Here is a 16,975-nt window from a genome sequence, read left to right on the forward strand (position 1 = left end):
TGAATGTCCTGCATGTCTTCACAACAGTGCCATGACAATTCATCCCACTGTGAAGTTTGTGCAAGTCTCTCATGGCAATAATGACAACATGGACCCGTACAAGGATAAATATTAGAGGTGATAACTTTACAATTATTTCCAGAATTATTATTTTTACTAAGTGGGTTTGTAATTTAAAGTACGAACAGTTTCTATGTGTCCATTTTAGATGGTTTATTTAAGCTAAAGCTATCCAGCCCAGAGCAGTGAGTGATTTTTTTCTTTTTCTGTCAATATTGTTGCTTGATTCTCTACTACTAAATGATGTAACCTCTGGTTAATGAGAGAAATAAATTCCATTCTCCCTTTTATATTACCCCATTAGTACTTAAAGCAGCATAGAGTTTATTCTGGATTTACGGTACTTCCTGCTCCGCTGATCCACTTTGCTCCACCACTGTATCTTCAGCGTCACAACTAAAGAAATTATATTTGAGTTTTGATTTTACAGTCTGAACTGAATAAGGCCATGAAATAACCCCAAAACATATAGAATTTCGATATATTGTGAACCAAATAAATGACAAACCATAATATAAACTCAATATTTCGAAATTTGAAACATTGTTTTCAGTGCGTGTGATCATAAATGAAATGAACGTCAAACATCATAATCTCTCTATCGCTTGATTTTACACTTACTGTACTTTTTCCTACACTGTTTACAGTTCACACAAGTGCTTGAATTTAGCTCTTAGAAATTTAAGTACTGGAATACCTGGAAAATCGCCTTGTGTTGAAAAGTGCTTGATTAAAACAGACAATTTTTTCCATGTAATGTGTCCACCAAAGATGAGATCTTTCACTCCACATTCATTGAATAATGTGTCTTTTAATGTCCTCTCTGTTCTTTACAGTCAGATAAAAAAGTTTTTAAAAAATTATTAAATTTAATGACATGCGCTAATGACACAGATGCGCAAAAAAAAAAAAACAAGACTTCTCTCTCGTTAATAAACCGCAACACTTGCGTGAGATGCGCGTTAAACTCTTAAAGTGACAGTACCATTATAGTGCTTGTTATATAAATTAATGTAAACAATGTTATTACTTGTAAATTGAACATTATTTCTAACATTGACAGCTCATTTCATTATTATATATACAATTTCAAGAAATAATATTAATTGATAGAAAGTAGAATTTTTATATTTTTAAAAAGTTAAAATGTGATTATAATAATCAAGACAAACTATAAATTTCACATATAATACATTTCAGTTCTACTGCTTGTTCAGCACCTGATCAGATTAAATGTAGCCCAATATTTTTGAAGGCTCATTTGTTTGTGATCTTTTCTTATAGTGAAAGGTATATAAGAAACTCTTGTTATTTAAAGGTTTAAGATTTAAATTGTGTATTAAAGAATTTTATTTTGATGAGAAATTATATTTCTCATATAATATAAATTATATTATATGCATTTTGTTTAAAAAAAATGAAAATAATAATAATAATAATAATTCTGCCATACTTTGTCATTTAAGTGTTATCATATCGAATCAAGATCATATAGAATCGTGAAACTCATATCGTATATAGAACCGAATCGTGAGATAACCATATCATCGCATCCCTAGTCATTATACTTCTTGTTCAAATGATAACATGAAGTTAAGTTAAAGAATTTTTTATAAATGGTTTTATAATTTTAATACATGATTTATATATATATACACTACCGGTCAAAAGTTTTGAAACACTTACTCATTCTTTATTATAATTTTTTTTTTTCTTCACATTTTAGAATAATAGTAAAGTCATCAAAACTATGGAATAACATAAATGGAACTATGGGAATTATGTTGTGACTAAACAAAATCCAAAATAAATCAAAACTGTGTTATATTTTAATATCTTCAAAGTAGTCACCCTTTGCCTAGATTTTGCAGACATGTACTCTTGACATTTTCTCAACCAACTTCTTGAGGTATCACCCTGGGATGCTTTTTAAACAGTATTGAAGGAGTTCCCATCTATATTGGGCACTTATTGGCTGCTTTTCTTTATTATTCGGTCCAAGTCATCCATTTCAAAAACGTTTTTTATTTATTTTTTATTTTATTTTAGTTTTATAATGAAATAAATTAATATGGTGGCACAATTATATTTTTGTCTACAAAAGTAATTTCAAACATTTAAGCATACGCCTTCAGATCAAAAGATTTTTAAGATCATGAGAAACATTTCAGTCAAGTGTTTCAAAATTTTTGACCAGTAGTGTGTGTGTGTGTGTGTGTGTGTGTGTGTGTGTGTGTATATATATATATATCTATATTAGTATATAATATATTTACTAGTGCTGTCAGCATTAACGCATTAACGCGTGCGATTAATTAAAAATGTACAATGCAAAAAAAAAGATTCTTATCGCGATTAAGGCACGTACCGATTTGACATTTTATTCAGCTCCATGTGATTTCTGAACACTCGTTAGAGGGCAGAACCCTTGCAATGTGTCTAGCGGGGACATTACACTCGGTTACACACTACAAACAAACACAAAACAGTGAGTCCATGCTGAAGAAATGAGAAACGCTGACAAAAGTTAAGTTCTTCACATCTTTTGTAAGTCAGCATTTTACCACATGGAGGGTCTGTTGACGCTCAGCTCAAATGTAACATAATTTCAACTTTGTACCTGTTGCCGCCGAGCTTCTGAATTGTCAGCTAATGATTACCAGACAATTCAGATGAATTATATTTCCATTGGCAGTGCCAGCGCTAAAAGCAGAACAAGACATGCTTCTCAGTTGGAGTTCAACGCAGCACTTGCTGCCCTGAAACAAATCATGTGCATTCCATATCCAAAGTGAAAAGACAGCCTGATGACGATAAATATTGAGAAGGATGAGGGTTTAAGAGATTTAATGCGCATTGCAATGAATAGTAGTTCTATCAATCAGTCAACATCCCACTTTGGTAAATGTTTAATATTACTTGAATTGGTGCTATTTTTGTGAATTTCTGTCTTTCTACTGTGGAGTTCAGAAAATGTTAATAAAGCATTATTGTTACATATTGTTTTGTTTTATTGTGTTGCTCTTTCCGAAGAAGAAAATAAATGCATTTTGACAGAAAATAAGTATATATAGAGTCAAATTTTAGCACTTTTAAAATCTGAGATTAATCGCGATTAAAAATTGTAATCTACTGACAGCACTAATATACTGTATACGCATGTATTAACAGTTTGGCTCGCATACGGTGATGCTCAGTCCAATTCAGCCCTCGACCTAAAATGAGTTTGACACCCCTGGTTTAATTGGTGTGACGGGTATCTGAATGTTTGCAAAAAATGTGCTGTTGCTCAGCTGTTTCGAACTTCGTTTTGGCTCTGAGCGAAGAAGCACTTCACTGTGAGTGTGCTGGGGCCCTTATTCAACATTAGAATCCTATGAAAATATACCTTACTGTAAAGTGATATGAAAGTATGAAGAATTTACTTCAGAGTTGCAAACATTAGAAATCTATGTACATACTGTAAAGTTCAGTATGGTTTAATTGTCATTGGTCTTTATTATATGATACCTGCTGTGAAGGAGCATGAAGAGCTGAGAAATGTTTTTGCAGTGGAGTTTAGGACTACATAAAACCAATTATTTGACATCAACATGACAAGGAAAGTGACAACACAAGTGAGTCAAAACATTACAGTCATGAATATAAACACAAAGCAGACTAGCAAAAATAGCATAATCCCTCCTCTCAATATTTCTCAGTATACAGTAATAATATATTTCTGCATTGTGACATAAATCATGAATTAGGTCATTTTATGTTTTGATTAATACAGATATGAATAAGTGTTTATTATGCATTTATAACAGCAATTTAAATGCTCACAATTTGGCAAGTATTGCAGGAAAGTCATCCTTTTTATTAATTTAGCTATAACTATTTTTAATGCATTTGTAAATGACTTATTAGTCATTAATGAACCCCTTCAAAAAAAAAAAAAAAAAAAAAAAAAAACCCAACAAAGAGAATATTAATGTAAAGTGTTACCAAATTACATATTTTAAAAATCAGTTTAAAACAAGCCCTTTGTGATTAGACTGGTTTTGGGTTCAAATGACTCCACTCGGACACATTACTTTGGGGGCATTTACATAATATGTTTTCTTGTGTCAAGAACAGCTAGACAAAGCACAACAGAATGGAACAGGTTTTTTAGAAGTTGGACAGTTTTTTACTTTCACGTCTGTACCTTAAAAAACAGCATGAGATGCGATGCAACGGCCAGTCACATTCATCTGAATAAGTATAGTCATAGCAGCAGGCCACCTCCCACAGCAAAATCAAGGATAACAGCACAGTCGGACAACAGTCAGGATACAGTACATCTTGAGACACTCAACCATTCCAAAAATCCCTGCGATGTCCTTGTTAAAGTTCACATTCAAACTGTCCTTGTCTTTGCCTGTCATGTCACATTAGACTAGAACATCAGACATTAGGTGAGTCTTACCAGTGTCCTCCAGGTGTTTCCGTCTAAAAATCCCACTCTCTGCACCAAAGAAGAAAAATCGAAACTCAATGTCACCTGCCAGACAAGAGAAAGACAATCATTCACCTAGTCTAAATCAAAGGCTAGATACACACCTAGAACTAATGAATACTAGTTAGTAAGCCTGGGTTAAATCGATTTTCAGATTAATTGATCCCAATATCGACTCTTAAAATCTCAAGATTGATCTTTTACTCTATTACACTATACCAAATTTCATGGTATGAGACTAAAAATGTCAGTGATTAGCCACTGGCTGGTATATTTTCAGATTCACTCGCCAGTGATTGAGTAGTATAGTGGTGAAGAACTGAGATCCTTTCACTGTGTGTTGAGAGTACAAATTTGGTTTGACTTGTTCTGTGTGTCCAAAGACGAGATCCACGCAATCCATTTGCCATCGAATAATTGTCAACTTTTATATCTTCTCTGTTGTTAATAAAAAACAACACAAATAGAAAACCTGGTCTCATACAATGAACGTTACTATAACAAAATCTTTGCAAATTGAGTTACCGCATTCTACGTTTCGCCAGGTGGTGAAATTAACACTACAGGCGCTACCACAAATGTGCGTTTTATTCACTTTCACACAAATCACGAGTACAACGGCTGATTATGACTTTATATACTATAAAAATAAAAATTGTATTCACTTTATCAATGAAAAACTGCCATGTTATGATATCAAAAAACACTTTAACTCATCATTTGAAAAACTATACCTTTTAAACCTTGGGTTGCAGACTCACCTACATTTACACACTTATTCCAATGTGATTAGTTGCACGGTAGCTCACCTGATAGAGTCTGTATTTTGAGACCAGTCAAGCACACGAGTTGACACATGAGATGAAAGTGTCGTAGAAGCTACACAAGATGATGCGGTTGCTTCAGAAAATTTGCTTTTCATGTTGCATTTGTTTATAGGACACTATTGGTTAGTTTTAGGTGTAGGTTTAGGGTGTCTGTTTTGCTCACCTCTTATTTGATTTTAGATCATTATTGGTTAGGTTAAGGTTAGGGAGGTACATTTTACTCATTAAAAACAAAATCTAACATTTAGTTTAAATCTCTCATCTGATAACGACACCATTTCACTCGCTTTTGGTGCCCCAGCTGAACATTTCAATGGAACACTGCAACAAAATATGTATTGGTGTACATAATTTAGTTTTGCAAATATGTTGCCACAGTCACATAATGTTCATGAGACCAAGCTGCAAATAGAAATGTTTAATTCTAATCACACACAGCATGAATGCAGTTTGTAAATCATAATTGAATCAGGAAATCTGTATCAATACCGAGGCCAATCTATCCATCCATCCATCCATCCATCCGATCTGCACAATTAATCGTTAAAAGATTGTGATCTCAATTCAGACACCCACACAATCTCATTTCTAAATGGATTTGAAATTCACTCCAAGACATGTTTTTTAAATTTTGATCTTTGTGTGTGTGTGTGTGTGTGTGTGTGTGTGATTTTCTCCCCTTTTTCTCCCCAATTTGGAATGCCCAATTCCCAATGCACTCTAAGTCCTCGTGGTGGCGTAGTGACTCGCCTCAATCCGGGTGGTGGAGGACGAATCTCAGTTGCCTCCACGTCTGAGACCGTCAACCCGTGCATCTCATCACGTGGCTTGTTGAGCGCGTTACCGCGGAGACATAGCGTGTGTGGAAGCTTCACACTGTTCTCTGCGGCATCCACGCAGAACTCACCACGCACCCCACCGAGAGCGAGAACCACATTATAGTGACCACGAGGAGGTTACCCCATGTGACTCTACCCTCCCTAGCAACCGGGCCAATTTGGTTGCTTAGGAGACCTGGCTGCAGTCACTCAGCATGCCCTGGATTCAAACTCGCGACTCCAGGGGTGGTAGTCAACGTTTTTACTCGCTGAGCTCCCAAATGTTGATCTTTTAAACTTTATATGGCATCTACAAAACAGAGTGCTCCTGCACGAGACGCTGAATAAACTAAAACGCAATGGCCAAAGACGTTTGTCCAGCACAGTGGTTTACAAACTGCAGGGAACAGCCATGATTAGCTAGGAGTGTGACGCAATCTCTGCTCAGTTCAATATTCTAATAGCCACTGATGCTAAGAAAATACCGGCATTAACAAGATCTGACTCAATTTGTTACCCGTGCGCTGTTTGATTACAGCTGGCTGCTCTAAAACACTCACATGTGTGTGTCTGCCCGTGCACTTGTGTCTCATGAGATGAATGCAACGCTCCTGTAATGTTATTTATTATAATTTTTTTTTTAATGTTTAAATGCTACTGTTGCTGAAAAACTTAAAGCACTATTTACTCTGTTCTCTATTTAATTACTGGCTCATGAATAATTCCTTTAAAAACTTGAAGCTCAGAGAAACACTGAAGGCCTCATTGTTTTTATTTAAATTGTTAATATTTATATTAAAAAAGAACTTTTCTAAAATAACAGTGTTTTATTGCATATTTGCTTACCAGTGCAACACCAGGTTAACATAGAACTGTTAATGAAGCTTGTTTCTACTCGTTTTGCTTTTTAGCATGTGAAAAAAATGCATTTTATGCATTTTTTAACTGGATTTATTATTATTATAATTTTTTTGCAATAATAACATGGTGCTGTTTGGTGTATAATGTATACATTGCACCCCCTTGTGGACTTAGAACATACAACTTTATTGCATTTTTGCACAGACTGAAGCAGAGAACATTTTGTCAGAACCTCTAGTAAATTAATTTGTTTAGTACCCTTATGTCCAGGTTTTGTAAATCACGGAAATAAGCATTTTTTCTTCAGAATCGTGATCTTTATTCTAAGCAAAGAAACTGTGATTCTCAATTTATCCAGAATCATGCAGATCTATCTGTCTATCTATCTATATTGCATTAAAATAATGAGAATGAGCACAGCGAATGAGGGATTTTCTTTAAAGTGTGTGTGTTTAAGAGTGAGAGAGTCTGTGTAAGTAAGTGTATGTGCCATGTATGCACTGTAAATGGGGGTCTTTCATTTCCATGTGAGCATCCAGAGGGGCCACCTGAGGGGGTAAAAATAACTACCCTGAGCGGGGGGCAGCAGTCACCCCAACACTCACACACTCTTGTCCATAAACCACACCTATATACACTAATACATAACATATGTACACACACACACACACACACCCACACAAACAGTTTTGAATCAAGGGAACTGATGGTCCTTCCAGCTATTAAAAAAAAAAAAAAAAAAAAAAAAAATCCGCTCCTCCTAACAGAACTGTGTTTTGAAAATGGTAAAATACATGAGGACATGAAGGGGACCCCTGCACACATATTAAAATATTCAAAACACAAACGTACTGTGTGGCAAGGTTTTTCTGGTAGACGTGTTATTAACTGTAAAAACAATGCTATATTTGCACAGTAAATAATACCACCAATGTGTGGCAAATAGGAATATACTGTAGTAGTTCATATTGGAAAAAGTGGGGTTAGAATATTATTGTGACAGCTTTTTATGACCATTTCTTTATTTATTATTTTTGTCATTAATTGCTCAACAAGGCTAACAACAGTTATCCTAATTCATAGGGAAGACTGGGTCTAGTTGTCACATGGGATGTGTTCAAAAGGGCTATTTCTCAGTAATAATAAGATTTGGACTTAAAAGTGTAAATACACCAATGTGTCAAGTAGAGTTTGTTTGTTTTTAAGTTGGTTTCAAACACCTAATATAAAACTTTGTTAAATTGGAATAATTGTTGTAAATCTTATCCTCCAAACAAAATTCCAATATCATATTTTTGTATAGCTGTTGGGAAAAAAAGCACACAATCAAACCAAATTAAGAGTAAATATTAAGAGCTTATATTTAGAGTTTCAAATATTGAAGGTAGATTTTAAACGAAAGGTTGAATTGTGCTCTCAGTACACAGGTATTTTAAATGTCACGTTAGGGCAAGTTGGCCCATTTTTATTGGTGCACTTGTAGTGGTACGTTTTAGAAATGTTATAAATGTAATGAATTGATTCGCTTTTCATTAATATGTTTCTGTTTAAATTTAGCTGAAAGCCTATAATAATCTGTTTAATGGCAAGTTCCACTGTGACAGCTTACCCCATATAGTGTTCCAACACCAGGGCATGTTGTCACAAATGGTCAATGTGTGTTAAATAAACTGTATTTTTAATTGTAACCAAACATGCCAATCTAAACCTAATAGTGTCAGTTCACCCCATGAAACTTTGTTTCTGAATACTTATGTTATACTGTTGTACAAACAGGAACACAAGTTTGTATCAAACCAAGATCCAGAGAGGGTAGGACAACTCAAAAGAAATTTCATCGCATATGAGTCACCTTGCTTCCAGTAAAGAGCCTCGCTTGAGTTCCCTTACAGGCTAATTCTTGACTTACCACTCGGCACAGTATTACTGCTTTCCATGCAGCTTACTGGAAAAAACCCTGGTTATTTTACCTAAAGATGCTCAGTGGGTTTAAATAGTGTACAAAGTTATAGCACTGCAGCTGACATTTAGCAAGGAAATCATTAAAATATTTTTGGAAATCAAGAAATTAAAAAAAAATTTAGTCGTAAAAATTTTACATGGTAATTCACTGAGGCAATTGAGATGTTGTGCATCAGAGAGAAAGAAAAAGAGACAACACAGAAGAGGAAAAAGGACCATATTTTACAGACAGATACTATTCAAAATGAGTGGGTGAGGTTTAGAAAGGAGGTTTGGTTACTGATTAAAAAGACATAAAAGCACACATTCACATATTTTGACAGAAATCTAAAGGAAGTCCATGTCCTCCGCCTTCAGCACACAAAGACACTCACATACAGGTCATTCTCTGAAAATAGGTCACATTATTTCCAGCCCATCACAAAGTTTGGAATTCATATACTTGTAATTTTAAAATAAATTCTAGTATTATCACTGTATTTTGGTGTGCCATGTCATAAAGGACACATTAGAACTGTTAGAATACAGTTCTCTTTTAAAAGATAAAATATTATTGAGTCATGTCAACCCAGTTGAGTTGAACTATTGAGTTTGACAAGGCCAACATAATGTACACACATAATGAAATAATTGTAAAGACTGGGAAACTGATTTCTGTTTGAACTATGTGGTAAAAAATAAATAATAATAATAATTATATATATATAAGTTTTGAAACACTCATTCTTTATTATATTTTTTTTTTCTTATTAGAATAATAGTAAAGTCATCAAAACTATGGAATAACATAAATGGAACTATGGGAATTATGTTGTGACTAAACAAAATCCAAAATAAATCAAAACTGTGTTATATTTTAGCATCTTCAAAGTAGTCACCCTTTGCCTAGAATTTGCAGACATGTACTCTTGACATTTTCTCAACCAACTTCTTGAGGTATCACCCTGGGATGCTTTTTAAACAGTATTGAAGGAGTTCCCATCTATGTTGGGCACTTATTGGCTGCTTTTCTTTATTATTTGGTCCAAGTCATCCATTTCAAAAACTTTTTTTATTTTTTTTTTTATTTTTTTTTAGTTTTATAATGAAATAAATTAATATGGTGGCACAATTATATTTTTGTCTACAAAACTAATTTCAAACATTTAAGCATACGCCTTCAGATCAAACGATTTTTAAGATCATGAGAAACATTTCAGTGAAGTGTTTCAAAACTTCTGACCGGTAGTGTATATATACTGTATGTTGCCCCACCATTAAATATGATGTTAAAGATCAAACATTGACATTGATATCAAACAATTACTTTTAAAGGGGGAAATGTCACAGCATAACGGGGTTGAACAAAGGAACAAAGACAAACTCTAAAAAATAAAAAAGCATAAAGCATTTTACAGTTACATAAATAAACAGCAGTGTTTCCCCTATATGCATTTTGCAGTGGCGCTGCACCACTGCTGAATTATGAACGCCACTGTTGGGATTTCAAATGGTTCATTTAATGTTCTTTTGTTTTTTCTTCTTTTTTATTTTTATTTTCTCCCCTTTTCTCCCCAATTTGGAATGCCCAATTCCCAATGCGCTCTAAGTCCTCGTGGCGGCGTAGTGACTCACCTCAATCCGGGTGGCAGAGGATGAATCTCAGTTGCCTCCGCATCTGAGATGTCAATCCACGCATTTTATCACGTGGCTTGTTGAGCGCGTTACCGCGGAGACCTAGTGTGTGTGGAGGCTTCACGCTATTCTCCGCGGCATCTACGCACAACCACGTGCCCCACCGAGAGCGAGAACCACACATTATAGCGACCACGAGGAGGTTAATCCAATGTGACTCTACCCACCCTAGCAACCAGGCCAATTGGTTGCTTAGGAAGCCTGACTGGAGTCACTCAGCACGCCCTGGATTTGAGCTTGCGACTCCAGGTGTGGTAGTCAGCATCTTTACTTGCTGAGCTACCCAGGCCCTCACTCATTTAATATTCTTGACACAAAATAACGCTTGCTAGCCCCCAGTCAACTGTGCGCTTTGTACACTGAGAAAGAGACCCCACCACATAAACACACAAATATACACACTTACTCACAGTGATGTCACCGCATAACAACATGTGTCAAACTCACTTCATTTCAAGTGGCCCGCAAGCTTATTTCTGAAACATTGGATGGCAGGGGATCACAATGTTTCACTGAACAATCAGTTAGCGCTTTCCTCGTGAATATAAATTAGACTTCCCCTGTCATCTCTATGTTTTGGAGCACATTTTGCTCACTTCAAAAGCTAAATTAAACAGCGCTACACGGGTCAATTATTAAAAACAACTTAATCGTAGCAGCACGAGGGCAGAGCAGGTGCGGTAATTCGCGGACTGGTCACAACCGCACAGCAGGCACGAGGCCACATAAAGGCCAGAATGGAACTAGTCCACCCAGATTGACAGCTGGTTCACCCAATCAAAACTGCAGGAATATAAGAACAGTTTGCAAATAAAAAGTAACTGCATTTTGTTGCACGCAAAATAGCTCACATGCAAGATAATCATCATATTCCTGTTATAAATATAGTTCGAAAAATTTGTTTTTATTTCAAATAAAAGTTTGATATGATACGCTTCTTACAGAGTCGCTTATTTTCTCTGCTCTGCGCAGCTCTCTTCAGTCACGCCTTTAAACAGATCCACTTACTGCGCTTAGCACCAAGATAATGTATCCATGCTTTGTCTCATTTAATTTATTATTATCATTATTATTATTTTACTTGGGAGTTTGGTAGATGTTTCTGTAGATGACATGGCAGTGTATGAAATTAGCGGGTAATTTTGCTCGTCATCTACCCGCAACTGTGTGGCAGGTGACCTTTAAGACTTCTCGGAGTGACAAATGACAAGAAACACTGTTAGACACAAATACGCACGTTTGAAGAAGCACACTTGGATATTTTGGAAAACTGATGAAAGAGAAGCTGTCGATGTGCGTCATTGATTCGCTGTGTGTTTAGAGGTTTATTGGCACAGCGCGAGCATGTCTCGCGGAACACGTGCGTATGACGAGTTCTCACTATTTCTTCCCTGTTCGTAATCTGGGAACAATTTTCAGGAATAGTGTCGTCTATGAGAACACTGAATATTATCTCAGACCATCTCAGGATGCAAGGACATTGGGACGACAGGTGAATTGTCATAATTCAGTAGCTACAACCTCAGAAATGGTTTTTGAACACGAAGTTTCTCTTCTGTGCTTGTGTACTCTTTAGCCACCATTTGAATGTAACATTCCCCAACTCTATAGCACAGCTGTTAAATAGAACATCAGATTCACTCGTGTTTTTCACAAGACTTCTTATTTTACAATCAAAGTAAATATTTTGCGACACTGCAGCAGATCCACGAAGCCCAGAAAGTAAGCCAAAGGAGAGTTGTCAAATTTTAAAGATACGATCTGTGGGGAAATAGCCAACGCTGGGTTTCCAGATAACGTTGCAACTTAAGCCTTTACGATAATCTTAACTGAAGTCATTCGTTATTTTACGATAGAATAACGGTTTAGATAACGGTAACTGGTTTCCCAAACCAGCACGTAGATTGCTCGTTATAAAGTAGAACTTAAGTGCTTCATTACGGGAGCTGTCACCTTGGTGCCGATCACTCTGGGAAATATGTCCAGGTGTTTGTCTTCTCAAAATGAAAATAATGTGGAAATACTAACAAACATGGAAGTTGTTTGTAACCTTGTCGAGGCACCGAAATGTATTAACCATTACAGAATTCAATTAAATAAATAATTATGGCTTTGGTAAGACAAGGTTTCAGATGTTTGCTCAGCTTATAGAGATTAATAAAAGTGACGCAAGGAGTGCATGTAACGCGAATGTACCCGATGAGCATCACATCATATGATCATAATAAGGGGATCTCACGTGGCTTGTGTTGTTTCTTTGGCTGGAAACTGAACAGATGCACAAAGAACAGGATTAAAATAACGGATATCAGTACTGAACTACTCATAGACCTTTCTAAACAAAATGAAGGGAATCTCTCCTTGCACACTCACTCTAACCTCCTTTGATAAACGTATTAACATACAGTACTGCACAAAAGTCTTAGGCACATAATATGTTTCACCAAAACATTTGTCTTAAGATGGTTATTTATATCTGCTACTTTAGTGTGTCAATAGGTAATATACATTTTATACTCCCAAACATTCCTTTTGCAAATAGAATAGAAGAACAGGGAGCCCTGCAACAGATGGCATGGCCCTTACAGAGCCCCCCACTGAACATTGAGTCAGTCTGGGATTACACGAAGAGACAGAAGTAATTGAGACAGCCTAAATAAATAAATGTGGTGAATTCTCCAAGAAGCTTGGAACATCCTATCTGCCAACAACCAAGAATAACTGTGTCCAGGTGTAAGTAGGAGAATTGGTGCTGTTTTGAAGGCAAAAGTGTTCACAGTAAATACTGATGTAGCTTTTTTTCTGTTTACTGGACTCTGTATGATGTTAATTGATTAATGAAACCTATTTATGTCATTATTTCTTTAAGAAATCCTCACTTGCCTAAAACGTTTGCACAGTACTGTATGTCTAAAGAAATCTGTCTAATAAGATAATCTTTCTATTGCTATAATAGTTATGATTATCAAATAAGGCCAAAAAACATTATACTGTATTATGTGAATTATGTAAATTTAGATTTATCTTTAGACCTATCACGTTGCATGTGCAGACTGTGGAGACTGCCAGTTGATTTAAATGCGATTTTTTTCAAAAAAATGTATCCTATAAAACAGTGTATAATAGCTTTCCAATAGGGGTGTAACGGTACATGTACTCATCCCGAACTGTCATGGTACTGTCGTCACGGTTCGGTGCATGCAGTCAGACGAAGAATACATCTGAGTCAGTCACAGGCGATACAATCCAGAAGAGGGCGCGCGCAGTAATGCAACGCTGTTTGCTAACCGCCACAACAGGAAAAAGAGCAGAAGAAGAAGAGACCATCTATGCACCAACCCAAAACAAGAATGGCTTCTCCTAATGCACAAGTTTTATTTTTCATTATTCTATTTATTTTGTACTTTTATAACACAAGATATGCTTTTCAGTTTTGTAGCTGATTGTGACCAAATACCTTTTGTTTTTTATCAACCCTACAAAAAAATATGGCATATGCAAGAGTGCATTCTCTTTACTGCTTAGTGCTTAATACACTATTAATACCCTGGAACAAACTTTAATTTGCACTACTGTCTGTTCAAAATAAATGAAAGGAAACCTAGCATTTGGGATTTGTTTCTTTTTCCTGTTGTACCGAACTGTGACCCCAAAACCGAGGTGTGTACCGAACCATGACTTCTGTGTACCATTACACCCGTAGTTTCCAATGATCAAAATATATTAATATAATTTATTCAATGTCCCCTTGTCTCTGATAAACTGTGAAAGATGCGAGAAAGATACGTTTAAGTTGCACTTAATGGACTTAAGAGTGGTTCAAAGCTCTCGTTAATTTACAACTGTTTTTACTTAGATTAGATAAGGGAAATACACTGTAGAGATTAAGTACTACTTAAAGAGCACCTATTATGGTTTTTAAACGTGCCTAAAAACTTGTTTTAAAGGTCTCATGCAATAGATTTACATGCATCCAAGGTCAAAAAACACTTTAATTTGCTCATAATTTAAATTGCAGCATTACCTTTTTTTCCCAGTGTCAAAAACGACTTGTTCAATGATCCGTTCTAAAGGATTCATTCTAAACTCCTCCTTTCAGAGAGCCTACTCTGATCTGATTGGTCAGATGTCCCAGTCTGTTGTGATTGGTCTACCGCTTAGTGTAGTGTTTGTGGGCGGGTCAATGCTGTTCGCGAGCAGCCAATGAAGACCAGAGGTGGGGTTTTTGTTACCAAATTATGTAGGTTAATACAGGAAGTAAGTCTGGAATTACTAACGACTCATTTCAGGTGTTCAGAATCGGTTCTTTCTTTTGGGAGTCTATAAATCCATTTGTCGTGCACTTTGATTTGTGAAACTTTTCAGACTTTTTTACATTCACAAACAGCTATAAAACACACTACATGAAAGGTAATATTTGAAAAACCATAATATGTGCTCTTTAAGTGCTACTAAACTTCTTAGTGCTTCGGGAAACCCAGCCAACACCTGTGAAAAGCAGGAGGACTGAAAAGTGTCTAATAATAATGTTTATTGCAATATCTCTTATTTTAATTGATTGTATTTATTTCTATGGCCATTTCATTTTTCATTGTGTAACAGGGTCAGAAAGGTGATTCCACTTGCTTTACTTCATTTTGTGTATGACCTTTAATTATATTTAAGCTGCACTCTCCACCCACTGTCTGGTGCTGTGTAACGAACTGGTTCCGGTTGGGACATTAAGATTCGTGCCATCAGAGAAAGTGGTTGTGGTGGGTGAGAGTTCCCCAGAAAAATATTTTAATTAATTCTATCTTATTTTTGGGGGTTAACATCAACATGCATTGTGTTTTGTCATGTATGAAAGTGTATTGTATGCTCTCTTCTCAAGCTACCATGTTTTAAGTATTGTAATGTTTGATTAAATGTTCATCCTCATAATACAACATGCATGAGCATGATTATTGGGATTGACCATTGCTTTTCTATGTGTTTAAACAGGTACAGACTTTATATTTGAACTAATATGTGTAATTATTGTATACCTATATAATATATCCTATATTGTTCATACATAAAGATTAAGATATGCACCAGCCGAGAGAGTGGTTGTGGTGGAACATGTGTGAGCATTATTATTGGGACTGACCACCGCTTTTCAATGTGTTTAAACAGAATAAAATCCAACAAAGGTGTGAGATGGTGTCAATTGAGTGCTTTATTCAACACAACGCAGAGACAACCCCATTACAGTTGCATCAATATGACCTATTAAGGTAAATTTCTAATAATAAACTTAATTGTAAAAAAAAAAATAATAATAATTTTATTGTATGTGTAATTATGCAACTCGAAGTATTAGGTAAATTAACGAATATTGACTCAAAAAGGCTGAGGAAAGGGGCGCGCTTCATTATATTCACATTGAAATTAGGCACGGAATGGAGGTCCACCCTGTTTCACCAAGGTCCACTCATTTGGAGATTTCTGGCCTTGCCCCTGCCACAATAGACTATTTTAAATGCGCTTATGAACCAGTGAGATGCGCAGTGGGGATTGCGAAACCCGTTTGAATGTGGTACAGAATTGTCTGTTGCTAAACTCTAATGTCTCGGTGATGACACAAACAGCCCCCACATTCTAAACGGCACTGAAAAAGAAAACATAAATTAGAAGGCTTTTCAATTCACAGATCACAATGCTTACAAAAATGTACCATTCATTTACTGTAGTAACTCTAACTGTACTGTATTACCTATGGTAGTTGTGGCAGAAAAACTTTCTAAATGTATTTTTTTTTTTCATAACAAAAATACCATAGTTCTTTATAAAGAAACCATAGTTACTAATTTTACTAATAGTTAACTATTTTTTTAAACCTATATAACTAGGCCCAAGAATTGGAAAGCCTGTGATTCACAAGTTTTGTTTTGTTTATATGTTTCTCTTAGCTGCATGAAGATATTCATTTGCTTTCTCACGTCACTAGCTTTAAATGTGCAACTTAGCTAGCTAACGAATGCATAAACGTGACCAGCTGGATATAAACTAATGCAAATAGATGGTAATAGATGGTAACAATCATGACATTTAAACATTTGGGTATTTTTATCATATTGTTCTAACCGCTTGAGGTTAGCTTTAATTTTAGCATCCTCTCAGCCTTGTTGGCAAACATACTACTGTTCTCTACTAATGAAGCATCTAGTCAACAAATTAATTACTTTATAATGATAAGACAACGTACTGTAGTGTACTGTATACATACCTTTTCATTGTTGATGTTTTAAATCCACATCTGAAGTTCCGCT

General features: G+C 35.6%; 1 protein-coding gene across 5 annotated transcripts in view; it reads right to left on the minus strand.

Moving 5' to 3' along the window:
* Positions 1-16,975, minus strand: part of LOC127420677 (transcription factor HIVEP3-like) — a 93,058-nt gene that overhangs the window by 46,560 nt on the left and 29,523 nt on the right. For 3 of the 5 annotated variants that reach the window (XM_051663130.1, XM_051663131.1, XM_051663135.1), the window contains one exon: positions 4,511-4,585. The exons of the other annotated variants lie outside the window; for them this stretch is intronic. The gene's annotated coding sequence lies outside the window, so the exon portion shown is untranslated. The remainder of the gene's footprint in view (positions 1-4,510; positions 4,586-16,975) is intronic. 5 annotated transcript variants of the gene reach the window in all.

The sequence above is a fragment of the Myxocyprinus asiaticus genome, chromosome 30, assembly GCF_019703515.2.
Source record: "Myxocyprinus asiaticus isolate MX2 ecotype Aquarium Trade chromosome 30, UBuf_Myxa_2, whole genome shotgun sequence".
In the NCBI taxonomy this organism is placed as follows: domain Eukaryota; kingdom Metazoa; phylum Chordata; class Actinopteri; order Cypriniformes; family Catostomidae; genus Myxocyprinus; species Myxocyprinus asiaticus.